Source organism: Mustelus asterias, unplaced genomic scaffold (genome assembly GCF_964213995.1).
Source record: "Mustelus asterias unplaced genomic scaffold, sMusAst1.hap1.1 HAP1_SCAFFOLD_550, whole genome shotgun sequence".
NCBI lineage: Eukaryota > Metazoa > Chordata > Chondrichthyes > Carcharhiniformes > Triakidae > Mustelus > Mustelus asterias.
The window spans coordinates 192895-210279 of NW_027590500.1; the positions used below are offsets into that span (position 1 = coordinate 192895).

General features: G+C 58.8%; 1 protein-coding gene across 1 annotated transcript in view; it reads left to right on the forward strand.

Moving 5' to 3' along the window:
* Positions 1-213: 213 nt before the first annotated feature.
* Positions 214-17385, forward strand: part of LOC144486993 (RING finger protein 112-like) — a gene marked incomplete at its 3' end in the record, with an annotated part of 76428 nt that continues 59256 nt past the window's right edge. Inside the window, exon 1 of the mRNA XM_078205031.1 lies at positions 214-305. The remainder of the gene's footprint in view (positions 306-17385) is intronic.

Here is a 17385-nt window from a genome sequence, read left to right on the forward strand (position 1 = left end):
GCTATAGAATGTTTATTTTTAATCTGACCCACTGCAGTGACCTGGGGATTTATGATCCTTTTGGAATTGTTGGGTGGAGCATGATTGACAGGTCAACTAATGCCTGGGGACAGATTTTTTCCACAGAAAAGGACATGTTTTTAGTTTTGGTTTAGTTGCTGTTAGAGGCCAGTGAAAGAAGCCGGTGTCACTACATTTCTCTCTCTCCAGATACATGCTGGAAGATCCAGAACTGGGAAACCTCAGAGGTTTCATCCAACATTCGAAGGACCAATTATAAAAAGCTGAAGAACTCCCAGCATCAGGTGAGCAGACTTGCTTTTTATGCCAAGTCTAGAAATCGTTACTTTCTGATTTGAACCTCCAACAGTGCGGCAATACTGACACTCAGACAGTGCGGCGCTCCCTCAGCACTGACCCTCCCACAGTGCGGCGCTCCCTCAGCACTGACCCTCCCACAGTGCGGCGCTCCCTCAGCACAGACCCTCCCACAGTGCGGCGCACCCTCAGCACCGACCCTCCCACAGTGCGGTGATCCCTCAGCACCGACCCTCCCACAGTGCGGCGCTCCCTCAGCACTGACCCTCCCACAGTGCGGTGATCCCTCAGCACCGACCCTCCCACAGTGCGGCGCTCCCTCAGCACTGACCCTCCCACAGTGCGGCGCTCCCTCAGCACTGACCCTCCCACAGTGCGGCGCTCCCTCAGCACTGACCCTCCCACAGTGCGGCGCTCCCTCAGCACTGACCCTCCCACAGTGCGGCGCTCCCTCAGCACTGACCCTCCCACAGTGTGGCGCTCCCTCAGCACTGACCCTCCCACAGTGCGGCGCTCCCTCAGCACTGACCCTCCCACAGTGCGGCGCTCCCTCAGCACTGACCCTCCCACAGTGCGGCGCTCCCTCAGCACTGACCCTCCCACAGTGCGGCCCTCCCTCAGCCCTGACCCTCCCACAGTGCGGCGCTCCCTCAGCACTGACCCTCCCACAGTGCGGCGCTCCCTCAGCACTGACCCTCCCACGGCGCGGCGCTCCCTCAGCACTGACCCTCTCACAGTGTGGCGCTCCCACAGCACTGACCCTCTCACAGTGTGGCGCTCCCTCAGCACTGACCCTCCCACAGTGCGGCGCTCCCTCAGCACGGGACCCTCCCACAGTGCGGCGCTCCCTCAGCACGGGACCCTCCCACAGTGCGGCGCTCCCTCAGCACGGGACCCTCCCACAGTGCGGCGCTCCCTCAGCACGGGACCCTCCCACAGTGCGGCGCTCCCTCAGCACGGGACCCTCCCACAGTGCGGCGCTCCCTCAGCACGGGACCCTCCCACAGTGCGGCGCTCCCTCAGCACGGGACCCTCCCACAGTGCGGCGCTCCCTCAGCACGGGACCCTCCCACAGTGCGGCGCTCCCTCAGCACGGGACCCTCCCACAGTGCGGCGCTCCCTCAGCACGGGACCCTCCCACAGTGCGGCGCTCCCTCAGCACGGGACCCTCCCACAGTGCGGCGCTCCCTCAGCACGGGACCCTCCCACAGTGCGGCGCTCCCTCAGCACGGGACCCTCCTACAGTGCGGCGCTCCCTCAGCACGGGACCCTCCCACAGTGCGGCGCTCCCTCAGCACGGGACCCTCCCACAGTGCGGCGCTCCCTCAGCACGGGACCCTCCCACAGTGCGGCGCTCCCTCAGCACGGGACCCTCCCACAGTGCGGCGCTCCCTCAGCACGGGACCCTCCCACAGTGCGGCGCTCCCTCAGCACGGGACCCTCCCACAGTGCGGCGCTCCCTCAGCACGGGACCCTCCCACAGTGCGGCGCTCCCTCAGCACGGGACCCACTGACAATGTGGCATGGTGTCCCGCCTGGATCAGTGCTGAGACCTGTTTTTTGCTGTATATATTTTACAGTATACTGAGGAAGAACTTGCTAAGCAGATTTTGGATATGTGTGGGGGTCACAGGGTAGTTGTCATGGGGGACTTTAACTTTCCAAATATTGATTGGAACCTTTGTAGGTCAAATAGTTCGGATGGGGCAGTTTTTGTGCAGTGTGTGCAGGAGGAATTCCTGGCACAATATGTGGATAGGCCGACAAGAGGTGAGGCCACATTGGATTTGGTACTGGGAAATGAACCGGGCCAAGTGTTAGATTTGGTTGTGGGACAGCACTTTGGAGATAGTGACCACAATTCGGTGTCTTTTGTTATTGCAATGGAGAGGGATAGGGCCGTACGGCAGGGCAAGGTTTACAATTGGGGGAGGGGTAATTATGATGCGATTAGGCAAGAATTAGGGGGCATAAGATGGGAACAGAAACTGTCAGGGAAAGGCACTAATGAAAAGTGGAACTTTTTCAAGGAACAAATACTGGGTGTCCTTGATAGGTATGTCCCTGTCAGGCAGGGAGGAAATGGCCAAGTGAGGGAACCATGGTTCACGAAAGAGGTGGAATGTCTTGTGAAAAGGAAGAGGGAAGCTTCTGTAGGGATGAGGAAACAAGGTTCAGATGGCTCGATTGAGGGTTACAAGTTAGCAAGGAATGAGCTGAAAAAGGGGCTGAGGAGAGCTAGGAGGGGACATGAGAAGTCCTTGGCGGGTCGGATCAAGGAAAACCCCAAGGCTTTTAACTCTTATGTGAGGAATAAAAGAATGACCAGGGTGAGGTTAGGGCCGGTCAAGGACAGTAGTGGGAACTTGTGTATGGAGTCAGTAGAGATGGGCAAGGGGATGAATGAATACTTTTCTTCGGTGTTCACCAAGGAGAGGGGCCATGTTTTTGAGGAAGAGAAGGTGTTACAGGCTAATAGGCTGGAGGAAATAGATGTTCGGAGGGAGGATGTCCTGGCAGTTTTGAATAAACTGAAGGTCGATAAGTCCCCTGGGCCTGATGAAATATATCCTAGGATTCTTTGGGAGGCAAGGGATGAGATTGCAGAGCCTTTGGCTTTGATCTTTGGGTCCTCGCTGTCCACGGGGATGGTGCCAGAGGACTGGAGAGTGGCGAATGTTGTTCCTCTGTTTAAGAAAGGGAATAGAAATGACCCTGGTAATTATAGACCGGTTAGTCTTACTTCGGTGGTTGGTAAATTGATGAAAAAGGTCCTTAGGGATGGGATTTACGACCATTTAGAAAGATACGGATTAATCCAGGATAGTCAGCACGGATTTGTGAAGGGCAAGTCGTGCCTCACAAATTTGATAGAATTTTTTGAGGAGGTAACTAAGTGTGTTGATGAAGGTAGTGCCCCCTCGGCGCCGGCCCTTGATCGGCACGCCGCCAGCCCCCGCCGCCGGCTCGCCCCTGGCGCCATGCAGCCCCCGCCGCTGGCCGGCCGGCAACCGGCCCTTGCGCCGGCCCTGCCCGGTCCTCGCCCCGTGACGGCCCTCGCGCTGGCCCCTGCCAACCCCCCCCGCCCCTGGTGCCGGCCCCCACCCGGCCCTCCCCTGGCGCCGGCCTACCCCCGGCGCTTGCCCTCGCGCGGCGCCGGCCCTCGCGTGGCGCGGCCCTCCCTTGGCGCCGCACTGTGGGAGGGTCTGTGCTGAGGGAGCGCCGCACTGTCAGTGGGTGAGTACGGAGGAAGTGCTGCGTTGTCAGATGGTCAGTGCTGAGGGAATGCCGCATTGAGGGAGGGTGAGTATGGACGGAGAGGCATACTGTTAGAGGGTCAGTGCTGAGGGAGCGCCGCACTGTCAGGGGGTCAGTACTGTTCTGGGGATATGTGTTCGAATCCCACCTTGGCAGACGGTGGAATTTGAATTCAATAAAAATATCTGGAATTAAGAATCTCCTGATGACCATGAAACCATTGTCGATTGTCGGAAAAACCCATCTGGTTGGGGAAGGAAATCTGCCGTCGTTACCCGGTCTGGCCAACATGTGACTCCAGAGCCACAGCAATGAGGCTTTCTTGACTGCCCTCTTAAATGGCTGAGTAAGACAGTCAGTTGCATCGACCTAGGCACTGAAAACGACTACGGCAGAACACTGAAAAAGACTGCGGGAATCGGGGTGGATATTGGGACACGGGAGTTGAAAGAGTTTGGAGAAGTTTCTCTGTGGACACAGACCATTGGATTGGTAAGCTGATTTAGATTTGATTTATTATTGCCATGTGTATTGGAATACGGTGAAAAGTATTGTTTCTTGCCTGCTAATACAGACAAAGCATACCGTTCATTGAGTACAGAGGGGAAAAGGAAAGGAGAGCGTGCAGAATGTAGTGTTACAGTCACAGCTAGGGGTGGAGAGAAAGATCAGCTTAATGCGAGGTCGGTCCATTCAAAAGTCTGACGGCAGCAGGGAAGAAGCTGTTCTTGAGTCGGTCGGTACGTGACCTCAGACTTTTGTATCTTTTTCTTGACGGAAGAAGGTGGAAGAGAGAATGTCCGGGGTGAGTGGGGGGTCCTTGATTATGCCGGCTGCTTTCCCCGAGGTAGCGGGAAGTGTAGACGGAGTCAATGGATGGGAGGTTGGTTTGCGTGATGGGACTGGGCTACATTCATGACCCTTTGTAGTTTCTTGCGGTCTTGGGCAGAGCAGGAGCCCCAGACCGAGCTGTGATACACCCGGAAAGGATGCTTTCTATAGGGCATCTGTAAAAGTTGGTGAGAGTTGTAGCGGACATGCAAAATTTCCTTTGCCTCCTGAGAAAGTAGAGGCGTTGGTGGATTTTCTTAACTATAGTGTCGGCGTGGGGGGACCAGGACACGTTGTTGGTGATCTGGACACCTAAAAACCTGAAGCTCTCTCGACCATTTCTACTTGGTCCCCGTTGATGTCGACAGGGGCATGTTCTCCACTACGCTTCCTGAACTCAATGGCAATCTCCTTGGTTTAGTGGACATTGAGGGAGAGATTATTGTTGATCTATGCTGAGAATGCAGTGGGACGGTTGGTGTTTTCCAGTAAACCTTGGATCAGGTTGTAGATTAGAGGTGTTTTATTGCTTACCTTCAGCAATAAATGCTGAACACTAACAACCTTTGCACTAACTTTTATCTTCCCTTTGCCGCACCCTGCATTGTATCACTCTGGATAGTCCAGAAGTTTCACTTTCCCAGCGAGGGCTCGGATGCAGTGACCACAGCTGAGTCCGTCTCAGGACGATCTCATCGTCTCATTGCTGACCGCTCAGCGCACACCCTCTGTTTCCCAGTCACTGATTCCTGAGTGCGATCATCTGTCAGGTAACAGACATCTGGGATAGAAATGGGGAGATTTCATTGCCTTTCGAAACAGTTCTCTCTGTCTCTCTCTCCCCTTTGTGTCTATCTCTCTCTGTCCTTTCTCTGCCCCTCCATCTCTATCTCTCTCTGTCCTTTCTCTCTCCCCTTTGTGTCTATCTCTCTCTGTCCTTTCTCTGCCCCTCCGTCTCTATCTCTCTCTGTCCTTTCTCTCTCCCCTTTGTTTCTATCTCTCTCTGTCCTTTCTCTCTCCCCTTTGTTTCTGTCTCTCTCTGTCCTTTCTCTCTCTCCCTTCCTCTCTGTCAATCTCTGGATATTTCTCCCTTTCTTTGTTTCTATCTTTTTCTATTTGTGGTGAATTATACTCATGACTAACCAGCAGAATGAGAGCAATAATATGGAAACATGGCTTCAGAATAGTGTAAACTAGACACCTAATGGTATCAAATGTTCAGAAATGTATAGAGAGGGGGAAAAGGGGGGAAGAGTTGGCACCACGGAGTAGGGAAGATAGTTTATTGGTGGAAAGTCGGGAAGTGAAAGAGGGAGCAAGGACAGAATCCATTTGGTCAGAGTTGGGAAGCAAAACTGAGGGGATTGGACCTCTCGCTGGTAAGAAGGGCTGGCCTTCATAGCAAGAGGACTTGAGTACAGGAGTAAGGATGTCTTGCTGCAGTTATGTGGAGAGTTGGGAACCTGCAGTTATACAGGGCCATGGTGAGGCCACACCTTGAGTATTGTGTGCAGTTTTGGTCTCCTAGTCTGAGGAAGGACATTCTTGCTCTTGAGGGAGTCCAGCGAAGGTTCACCAGACTGATAGTGGGCGGCCGAGGGTGGGACAGTGGGTTAGCGCTGCTGCCTCACAGCACCAGTGACCTGGATTTGATTCGCGGCTTGGGTCACTGTGTGGAGTTTGCACTTTCTCCCCCACTGTGTCTGTGTGGGTTTCCTCCGGGTGCTCTGGATTCCTCCCACAGTCTGAAAGACGTGCTGGTTAGGGTGCATTGACCCGAACAGGCGCTGGAATGTGGCGACTAGGGGAATTTCACAGTAACTTCATTGCAGTGTTAATGTAAGCCTGACTTGTGACGAATAAATAAACTTTAAACTTTACTTTGATTCCCGGAATGGCAGGACTGAGGAGAGACCGGGCTTGTACTCTCTGGAATTTAGGAGAATGAGAGGGAATCTCACAGAAACAGATAAAATCCTGATGGGACTGGACAGGCCCAGCTGCAGGAAGAATGTTCCTGATGCTGGGGAGGTCCAGAACGAGGGGGCTCACAGTCTGAGAATGAGGGGTAAGCCATTCAGGACTGAGATAAGGAAGAATGTCTTCACTCCGAGAGTTGGGAACCTGTGGAATTCTCTACCTGTTGGGTGCCAGTTCGTTAGATACGTTCCAGAGGGAGTTGGACGTGGCCCTTGTGGATAACGGGATCAAGGAGGTATGGAGAGAAAGCAGGAGTGGGATACTGAGAGTGCAGGATCGGCCATGATGATAGTGAATGACGGAGCAGGCTTGAAGGGCCGAATGGCCTACTCTTGCACCTCGTTTCTATGTTAACACGTCAACATGCGATTGTTACTCACTGCTAATAGTCCACGAGGGTGAGTTCTAAGGGGCAGAAATGGGCCGAATCAGCGCCAGCACTGCAGGAACCAAGATCATCCTTTCACCATCGTTCAGAGACTTCCTGTGAGTGTCGGCACCTCGGCTCAAAGGTTGCAGCAGTTTGGTACCACCGAGGGCAACGAAACAGGGCAGGACTCCAATCTGGCTCAAATTTTAAAAAAACTTTGCTACATGGGTGTAAATTGAGAGAGGTGGATAAATGTGAGATTATCCACTGTGGTAGCAATAATAGGAAGACAGATTATTCCCTGAATGGGTGTGAATTGAGAGAGGGTGGATTCTCAGTGAGACCTTGGAGTCCTGGTGCATCAGTCGCTGAGAGTAAGCGCGCAGGTACAGCAGGCAGTGAAGAGGGAAATGGTGTGTAGGCCTTCAGAGCGAGAGGATTGGAGTTTAGGGATGGGGATGTTTTGCTGCAATTGTACAGGGCGTTGGTGAGGCCACACCTGGAGTATTGTGGGCAGTTCTGGTCTCCTTATCTGAGGGAGGATGTCCTTGCTATAGAGGGAGCGCAGCGAAGGTTTACCAGGCTGATTCCTGGGATGGCAGATCTGTCACATGAGGAGAGACTAAGTCGGTGAGGATTATATTCACTGGAGTTTGGAAGAGTGAGAGGGGATCTGATAGAAACTTATAAAATTCTAACAGGGTTCGACAGGGTAGATTCAGAAAGAATGTTCCCGATGGTGGGGGGAGTCCAGAACCAGGGGGGTCACAGTTTGAGGATAGGGGGGAAACTTTTTAGGGACTGAGGTGCGGAGAAATGTCTTCACCCAGAGGGTGGGGAATGTGTGGAATTCACTCCCACAGAAAGTAGTTGAGGACAAAACGATGTGTGATTTCAGGAAGAAATGAGATTTCGCTCTTGGGGCTGAAGGGATGGAGGGATATGGGGGGGAAGGGGGGGAGAATCAGGATATTGAATTCCATGATCAGCCATGATCAAAAGGGCCAAATGGCCTCTTCCTGCTTCTAGTTTCAATGTATCTATGTCTTTGGAGGAGCACTTGGGTAAGAGTGATCATAGTGTCAGAAGGTTTAGTCTTGCAATGGAGAAGAGTGAGGAACAATCTAATCAAGAATGTCTATATTGGAAGAGAGATCATTTCCACAGGAAAGATAAGGGATCTAACAACTGTAAACTAGAACCATGGACTGTCTGGAAGAGCTGGTTGTGGTAGGGGCTAGGTACATTCAGAGAAAGGGATGGGAGCTAAAACATGTGCTCCATGGATGACAAGGAAGAGAGAGATTCTGATGAAACCAGATAATGCACAGGGAAAACACAAACCACTGGAAATACTCATCGATTGTGCAAGGTGAAATAGAGGTAACATTTCAAACCAGCGACCATTCATCAGAAGAAAGATGAGATGAAACTTGGAGGGCAATGCTGATGATAACAATCACCAGGAACAACACAGAGATACGTTCGCTGAATTGGTAGAGAAATGGCAGACGGACATTAACTCACACCTCCCCGTGCTGATGTGTTTTGGGAGAGTGGGATGGGCAGAGACAACAGCAATATAATGAGTGTGCAGGGACAGAGGGCCCTGGGGTTCATTTTGAGTTGATTTATTATTGTCACGTGTATTGGGATACAGTGAAAAGTATTGTTTCTTGCGCGCTATACAGACAAAGCATAGCGTTCATGGAGTACAGAGGGGAGAAGGAAAGGAGAGGATGCAGAATGTAGTGTGACACTCACAGCTAGGGTGTAGAGAAAGATCAGCTTGACAAGGTAGGTTGATTCAAACGTCTGATGACAGCAGGGAAGAAGCTGTTCTTGAGTCGGTTGGCGCATGATGTCAGAATTTTGTATCTTTTTCCCGACAGAAGAAGGTGGAAGAGAGAATGTCCAAAGTACGTGGGGCCCTAGATTGTGCCGGCTGCTTTTCTGAGGCTGTGCAGAGCGAGCTTTACTCTGTATCTAACCCCGTGCTGTACCAGTCCTGGGAGTGTTTGATGGGGACAGTGTAGAGGGAGCTTTACTCTGTATCTAACCCCGTGCTGTACCTGTCCTGGGAGTGTTTGAAGGGGGCAGTGTAGAGGGAGCTTTACTCTGTATCTAACCCCGTGCTGTACCTGTCCTGGGAGTGTTAGATGGGAGACAGTGTAGAGGGAGCTTTACTCTGTATCTAACCCCGTGCTGTACCTGTCCTGGGAGTGTTAGATGGGAGACAGTGTAGAGGGAGCTTTACTCTGTATCTAACCCCGTGCTGTACCTGTCCTGGGAGTGTTAGATGGGAGACAGTGTAGAGGGAGCTTTACTCTGTATCTTACTTCGTGCTATACCTGTCCTGGGAGTGTTTGATGGGGGACAGTGGAGAGGGAACTTTACTCTGTATCTAAGCCCGTGCTGTACCTGCCCTGGCAGTGTTTGATGGGGACAGTGTAGAGGGAGCTTTACTCTGTATCTAACCCCGTGCTGTACATGTCCTGGGAGTGTTTGATGGGGGACAGTGTCGCGGGAGCTTTACTCTGTATCTAACCCCGTGCTGTACCTGTCCTGGGAGTGTTTGATGGGGGACAGTGTAGAGGGAGCTTTACTCTGTATCTAACCCCGTGCTGTACCTGTCCTGGGAGTGTTTGATTGTGTTGTGGGAAATTTACCACTTCGGAGTCGACTTGGAGGTTTCAATAATAGTTTTATTTCAGACAAAGCTTTGGGAGAAGAGCTGGTGCTCCGCAGTACTTGGCAGCTACCGTCTCAGCTACACAATGGTAGTTGATCATTTTTATACCTTTTAGACAATAGACAGTACGGACATTAGCTGTTAACACATCGTTACAAGCAGACAGATACGGACATCGACGGTTAACATATCATTGTACATAGAATGGATATATTAATGCAGTTATGTCCTCTATCAATGACTGATTTTGATATATACATTCAGTGGCTGATCTTGTTACATTTATGTATGTATGTCCCCATCTATGGCTGACCTTATTGTCAGACTCATTTAAGAAAGAGGTTGTGCTGGAATCTTTGAATGGCATCAAGATAGATAAGTCGCCGGGTCCGAGTGGGATGTACCCCAGGTTACTGTGGGAGACGAGGGAAGAGATTGCAGAGCCTCTGGCGATGATCTTTGCGTCGTCGATGGAGACGGGAGAGGTGCCGGAGGATTGGAGGATTGCGGATGTGGTTCCTATTTTCAAGAAGGGGAATAGGGATAGCCCAGGAAATTACCCACCGGGGAGTCTAACCTCAGTGGTTGGTAAGCTGATGGAGAAGATCCTGAGGGACAGGATATATGAGCATTTAGAGAGGTTTAGTATGCTCAAGAATACTCAGCACGGCTTTGTCAAGGGCAGATCGTGCCTTACGAGCCTGGTGGAGTTCTTCGAAAATGTGACTAAACACATTGACGAAGGGAAGGCGGTAGAAGTGGTTTATTTGGAATTTAGCAAGGCGTTCGATAAGGTCCCCCATGCAAGGCTCCGAGAAACAGTGAGAGGGCATGGGATCCAAGGGGCTGCTGCCCGGTGGATCCAGAACTGGCTTGCCCAAAGGAGGCAGAGAGTGGGTATAGATGGGTCTTTTTCCAATTGGAGGTCGGTCACCAGTGGTGTGCCCCAGGGATCTGTTCTGGAACCCTTGCTGTTTGTCATTTTCATAAATGACCTAGATGAGGAAGTGGAGGGATGGGTTGGTAAGTTTGCCGACAACACGAAGGTTGGTGGGGTTGTGGATAGTCTGGAGGGATGTCAGAAGTTACAGAGGGACATAGATAGGATGCAAGACCGGGCGGAGAAGTGGCAGATGGACTTCAACCCAGATAAATGCGGAGTGGTTCATTTTGGCAGGTCAAATGGGATGAAGGAGTACAATATAAAGGGAAAGACTCTTAGTACTGTAGAGGATCAGAAGGACCTTGGGGTCCGGGTCCATAGGACTCTCAAATCGGCCCCGCAGGTAGAGGAGGTGGTTAAGAAGGCGCATGGTGTGCTGGCCTTTATCAATCGAGGGATTGAGTTTAGGAGTCCGGGGATAATGATGCAGCTATATAAGACCCTCGTCAGACCCCACTTGGAGTACTGTGCTCAGTTCTGGTCACCTCATTACAGGAAGGATGTGGAAAAGATTGAAAGGGTGCAGAGGAGATTGACAAGGATGTTGCCTGGATTGAGTGGCATGCCTTATGAGGATAGGCTGAGGGAGCTCGGTCTTTTCTCCTTGGAGAGACGAAGGATGAGAGGAGACCTAATAGAGGTGTATAAGATGTTGAGAGGCATAGATCGGGTGGACTCTCAGAGGCTTTTTCCCAGGGTGGAAATGTCTGCTACGAGAGGACACAGGTTTAAGGTGCTGGGGGGTAGGTACAGGGGAAATGTTAGGGGGAAGTTTTTCACACAGAGGGTCGTGGGCGAGTGGAATCGGCTGCCATCAGTGGTGGTGGAGGCAAACTCAATAGGGTCTTTTAAGAGACTCCTGGATGAGTACATGGGACTTAATAGGATGGAGGGTTATAGGTAGGCCTAAAAGGTCGGGACATGTTCGACACAACTTGTGGGGCCGAAGGGCCTGTTTGTGCTGTAGTTTTTCTATGTTTCTATGTTTCTGGGTCTGCTCTTATCTAAAGTGCCTCAAGCTCTGACGAGCTTCCTGCAGCAATTCAGATCCTGCAGCTTTTAACTCTGTGTAACTGTCTGTGCCCAAAGCCAGTGCCTTTTAATGTCCCTTCCCAGGTAACCATTTTGTGTCCATCACTTTAATTCCACCATAACACTCCCCCTTTTTGGTCAGGAATATTATTTAATAATCCACAGACCAGCAGCATCTTCACAGGTAGATGTTCATCTTCTTCTTTCCTTCCTCGGAGCTCTCGACGTCTTCAGGGGTTCCCATCATGTATTCTTCCTCGATGGTTACACTGGCTCCTGGCACAATTCGTGTCGTACAAGTCTCACAACACCAGGTTAAAGTCCAACAGGTTTATTTGGTAGCAAATACCATAAGCTTTCGGAGCGCTGCCCCTTCGTCAGATGGAGTGGAAATCTGTTCTCCAACAGTGCACAATTCGTGTCACCATTGTGGTGACAGTGCGGTGTTGACTCGCTTGGCGCAGCACTCCCTCGGCGCGGAGCCTCCCTCGGGGCGGAGCCTCCCTCGGGGCGGAGCCTCCCTCGGGGCGGAGCCTCCCTCGGGGCGGAGCCTCCCTCGGCGCGGAGCCTCCCTCGGCGCGGAGCCTCCCTCGGCGCGGAGCCTCCCTCGGCGTGGAGCCTCCCTCGGCGCGGCCCTCCCTCAGCGCGGAGCCTCCCTCGGCGCGGAGCCTCCCTCGGTGCGGAGCCTCCCTCGGCGCGGCCCTCCCTCAGCGCGGAGCCTCCCTCAGTGCGGAGCCTCCCTCGGTGCGGAGCCTCCCTCAGCGCGGAGCCTCCCTCAGTGCGGAGTCTCCCTCAGTGCGGAGCCTCCCTCGGCGCGGAGCCTCCCTCGGCGCGGAGCCTCCCTCAGTGCGGAGTCTCCCTCAGTGCGGAGCCTCCCTCGGCGCGGAGTCTCCCTCAGCGCGGAGCCTCCCTCAGCGCGGAGTCTCCCTCAGCGCGGAGTCTCCCTCGGCGCGGAGCCTCCCTCAGTGCGGAGTCTCCCTCAGTGCGGAGTCTCCCTCAGCGCGGAGTCTCCCTCAGCGCGGAGCCTCCCTCGGCGCGGAGTCTCCCTCAGTGCGAAGCCTCCCTCGGCGCGGAGCCTCCCTCGGCGCGGAGTCTCCCTCAGCGTGGAGTTTCCCTCAGCGCGGAGCCTCCCTCAGCGCGGAGCCTCCCTCAGCGCGGAGCCTCCCTCGGTGCGGAGTCTCCCTCGGTGCGGAGTCTCCCTCAGTGCGGAGTCTCCCTCAGTGCGGAGCCTCCCTCGGCGCAGCCCTCCCTCAGTGCGGAGTCTCCCTCAGCGCGGAGCCTCCCTCGGCGCGGAGTCTCCCTCGGCGCGGAGTCTCCCTCAGCGCGGAGTCTCCCTCGGTGCGGAGCCTCCCTCAGCGCGGAGTCTCCCTCGGCGCGGAGTCTCCCTCGGTGCGGAGCCTCCCTCAGCGCGGAGCCTCCCTCAGCGCGGAGTCTCCCTCAGTGCGGAGCCTCCCTCAGTGCGGAGTCTCCCTCAGTGCGGAGCCTCCCTCGGCGCGGAGCCTCCCTCGGCGCGGAGTCTCCCTCGGCGCGGAGTCTCCCTCAGCGCGGAGTCTCCCTCGGTGCGGAGCCTCCCTCAGCGCGGAGTCTCCCTCAGCGCGGAGCCTCCCTCGGCGCGGAGTCTCCCTCAGCGCGGAGTCTCCCTCAGCGCGGAGTCTCCCTCGGTGCGGAGCCTCCCTCAGCGCGGAGTCTCCCTCAGCGCGGAGCCTCCCTCAGCGCGGAGTCTCCCTCAGCGCGGAGTCTCCCTCGGCGCGGAGTCTCCCTCGGCGCGGAGTCTCCCTCAGTGCGGAGTCTCCCTCAGTGCGGAGTCTCCCTCAGCGCGGAGTCTCCCTCAGCGCGGAGCCTCCCTCGGCGCGGAGCCTCCCTCGGCGCGGAGTCTCCCTCAGCGCGGAGCCTCCCTCGGCGCGGAGTCTCCCTCTGCGCGGAGTCTCCCTCAGCGCGGAGCCTCCCTCAGCGCGGAGCCTCCCTCAGCGCGGAGCCTCCCTCGGTGCGGAGTCTCCCTCGGTGCGGAGTCTCCCTCGGTGCGGAGTCTCCCTCAGTGCGGAGCCTCCCTCGGCGCAGCCCTCCCTCAGTGCGGAGCCTCCCTCGGCGCAGCCCTCCCTCAGTGCGGAGTCTCCCTCAGCGCGGAGCCTCCCTCGGCGCGGAGTCTCCCTCAGTGCGAAGCCTCCCTCAGTGCGGAGTCTCCCTCAGCGCGGAGTCTCCCTCAGTGCGGAGTCTCCCTCAGTGCGGAGTCTCCCTCGGCGCGGAGTCTCCCTCAGCGCGGAGTCTCCCTCGGTGCAGAGCCTCCCTCGGTGCGGCCCTCCCTCGGCGCGGAGCCTCCCTCAGTGCGGCCCTCCCTCGGCGCGGAGTCTCCCTCGGCGCGGAGCCTCCCTCAGTGCGGCCCTCCCTCGGCGCGGAGTCTCCCTCGGCGCGGAGTCTCCCTCAGCGCGGAGTCTCCCTCGGTGCAGAGCCTCCCTCGGTGCGGCCCTCCCTCAGCGCGGAGCCTCCCTCGGCGCGGCCCTCCCTCGGCGTGGAGCCTCCTTCGGCGCGGCCCTCCCTCGGCGCGGAGTCTCCCTCGGCGCGGCCCTCCCTCGGCGCGGAGTCTCCCTCGGCGCGGCCCCCCCTCAGCGCGGAGCCTCCCTCGGCGCGGAGTCTCCCTCGGCGCGGCCCCCCCTCAGCGCGGAGCCTCCCTCGGTGCAGAGCCTACCTCGGCCTCCCTCGGCGCGGAGCCTCCCTCAGCGCGGAGCCTCCCTCAGCATGGCGCCTCCCTCAGCGCGAAGCCTCCCTCAGCGCGGAGCCTCCCTCAGCACGGCGCCTCCCTCAGCGCGAAGCCTCCCTCAGCGCGGAGCCTCCCTCAGTGCGGAGTCTCCCTCGGCGCGGAGCCTCCCTCGGCTCGGAGCCTCCCACAGCGCGGAGTCTCCCACAGCGCGGAGCCTCCCTCGGCGCGGAGTCTCCCTCAGCGCGGAGTCTCCCACAGCGCGGAGCCTCCCTCGGCGCGGAGTCTCCCTCAGTGCGGAGTCTCCCACAGCGCGGAGTCTCCCACAGCGCGGAGCCTCCCTCGGCGCGGAGTCTCCCTCAGCGCGGAGTCTCCCTCAGCGCGGAGCCTCCCTCGGCGCGGAGCCTCCCTCGGCGCGGAGTCTCCCTCAGCGCGGAGTCTCCCACAGCGCGGAGTCTCCCTCAGCGCGGAGTCTCCCTCAGCGCGGAGCCTCCCTCAGCGCGGAGTCTCCCTCAGCGCGGAGTCTCCCTCGGCGTGGAGCCTCCCTCGGCGCGGAGCCTCCCTCGGGGCGGAGCCTCCCTCGGCGCGGCCCTCCCTCAGCGCGGAGCCTCCCTCGGCGCGGAGCCTCCCTCGGCGCGGAGCCTCCCTCAGCGCGGAGTCTCCCTCGGCACGGAGCCTCCCTCAGCGCGGAGCCTCCCTCAGTGCGGAGTCTCCCTCAGTGCGGAGCCTCCCTCAGTGCGGAGCCTCCCTCAGTGCAGAGCCTCCCTCAGTGCGGAGCCTCCCTCAGCGCGGAGTCTCCCTCAGCGCGGAGCCTCCCTCAGCGCGGAGTCTCACTCGGCGCAGAGTCTCCCTCGGCGCGGCCCTCCCTCGGTGCGGAGTCTCCCTCAGCGCGGCCCTCCCTCGGTGCGGAGCCTCCCTCAGCGTGGAGCCTCCCTCAGCGCGGAGCCTCCCTCGGGGTGGAGTCTCCCTCAGCGTGGAGCCTCCCTCAGTGCGGAGCCTCCCTCAGCGCGGAGCCTCCCTCAGCGTGGAGCCTCCCTCAGCGCGGAGTCTCCCTCAGCGCGGAGTCTCCCTCAGCGCGGAGTCTCCCTCAGCGCGGAGCCTCCCTCAGCGCGGAGCCTCCCTCAGCGCGGAGCCTCCCTCAGCGCGGACTCTCCCTCAGCGTGGAGTCTCCCTCGGCGCGGAGCCTCCCTCGGCGCGGAGTCTCCCTCGGCGCGGAGTCTCCCTCAGGGCGGAGTCTCCCTCAGGGCGGAGCCTCCCTCGGCGCGGAGCCTCCCTCAGCGCGGACTCTCCCTCGGCGCGGAGCCTCCCTCGGCGCGGAGCCTCCCTCGGCGCGGAGTCTCCCTCAGGGCGGAGCCTCCCTCAGTGCGGAGCCTCCCTCGGCGCGGAGCCTCCCTCAGGGCGGAGTCTCCCTCAGGGCGGAGTCTCCCTCAGGGCGGAGTCTCCCTCAGGGCGGAGCCTCCCTCGGCGCGGAGCCTCCCTCGGCGCGGAGTCTCCCTCAGCGCGGAGCCTCCCTCAGCGCGGAGCCTCCCTCAGGGCGGAGCCTCCCTCAGCGCGGAGCCTCCCACAGCGCGGAGTCTCCCACAGCGCGGAGTCTCCCACAGCGCGGAGTCTCCCTCAGCGCGGAGTCTCCCACAGCGCGGAGTCTCCCACAGCGCGGAGTCTCCCTCAGCGCGGAGTCTCCCACAGCGCGGAGTCTCCCACAGCGCGGAGCCTCCCTCAGTGCGGAGTCTCCCTCAGCGCGGAGCCTCCCTCAGCGCGGAGTCTCCCACAGCGCGGAGTCTCCCTCAGCGCGGAGCCTCCCTCAGCGCGGAGCCTCCCTCAGCGCGGAGTCTCCCTCAGCGCGGAGTCTCCCTCGGCGTGGAGCCTCCCTCGGCGCGGAGCCTCCCTCGGGGCGGAGCCTCCCTCGGCGCGGCCCTCCCTCAGCGCGGAGCCTCCCTCGGCACGGAGCCTCCCTCGGCGCGGAGCCTCCCTCGGCGCGGAGTCTCCCTCGGCACGGAGCCTCCCTCAGCGCGGAGCCTCCCACAGCGCGTAGTCTCCCTCAGCGCGGAGTCTCCCACAGCGCGGAGTCTCCCACAGCGCGGAGCCTCCCTCGGCGCGGAGTCTCCCTCAGCGCGGAGTCTCCCACAGCGCGGAGCCTCCCTCGGCGCGGAGTCTCCCTCGGGGCGGAGCCTCCCTCGGCGCGGCCCTCCCTCAGCGCGGAGCCTCCCTCGGCGCGGAGCCTCCCTCGGCGCGGAGCCTCCCTCGGCGCGGAGTCTCCCTCGGCACGGAGCCTCCCTCAGCGCGGAGCCTCCCACAGCGCGTAGTCTCCCTCAGCGCGGAGTCTCCCACAGCGCGGAGTCTCCCACGGCGCGGAGCCTCCCTCGGCGCGGAGTCTCCCTCAGCGCGGAGTCTCCCACAGCGCGGAGCCTCCCTCGGCGCGGAGTCTCCCTCAGTGCGGAGTCTCCCTCAGCGCGGAGTCTCCCTCAGCGCGGAGTCTCCCTCAGTGCGGAGTCTCCCACAGCGCGGAGCCTCCCTCGGCGCGGAGCCTCCCTCGGCGCGGAGTCTCCCTCAGCGCGGAGTCTCCCTCAGCGCGGAGTCTCCCTCAGCGCGGAGCCTCCCTCAGTGCGGAGTCTCCCTCAGCGCGGAGCCTCCCTCAGCGCGGAGTCTCCCACAGCGCGGAGTCTCCCTCAGCGCGGAGCCTCCCTCAGCGCGGAGCCTCCCTCAGCGCGGAGTCTCCCTCAGCGCGGAGTCTCCCTCGGCGTGGAGCCTCCCTCGGCGCGGAGCCTCCCTCGGGGCGGAGCCTCCCTCGGCGCGGCCCTCCCTCAGCGCGGAGCCTCCCTCGGCGCGGAGCCTCCCTCGGCGCGGAGCCTCCCTCGGCGCGGAGCCTCCCTCAGCGCGGAGTCTCCCTCGGCACGGAGCCTCCCTCAGCGCGGAGCCTCCCTCAGTGCGGAGTCTCCCTCAGTGCGGAGCCTCCCTCAGTGCGGAGCCTCCCTCAGTGCGGAGCCTCCCTCAGTGCGGAGCCTCCCTCAGCGCGGAGTCTCCCTCAGCGCGGAGCCTCCCTCAGCGCGGAGCCTCCCTCAGCGCGGAGTCTCCCTCAGTGCGGAGCCTCGCCCGCGTGCGGCTCTCCCTCAACGCGGGCCCTTGCCCGGCGCGGCGCTCCCTCGGCGCGGGCACTCTGAAATTCCTATTCTTTCTCATTTCAGACTCTCTCAGTTTTGAATGTGTGGAAGCTTCCCCTTTGACTGCACTCTGGTCCCCCTGTGGTGACCCCGCCTCATTTCAGTTCTGTC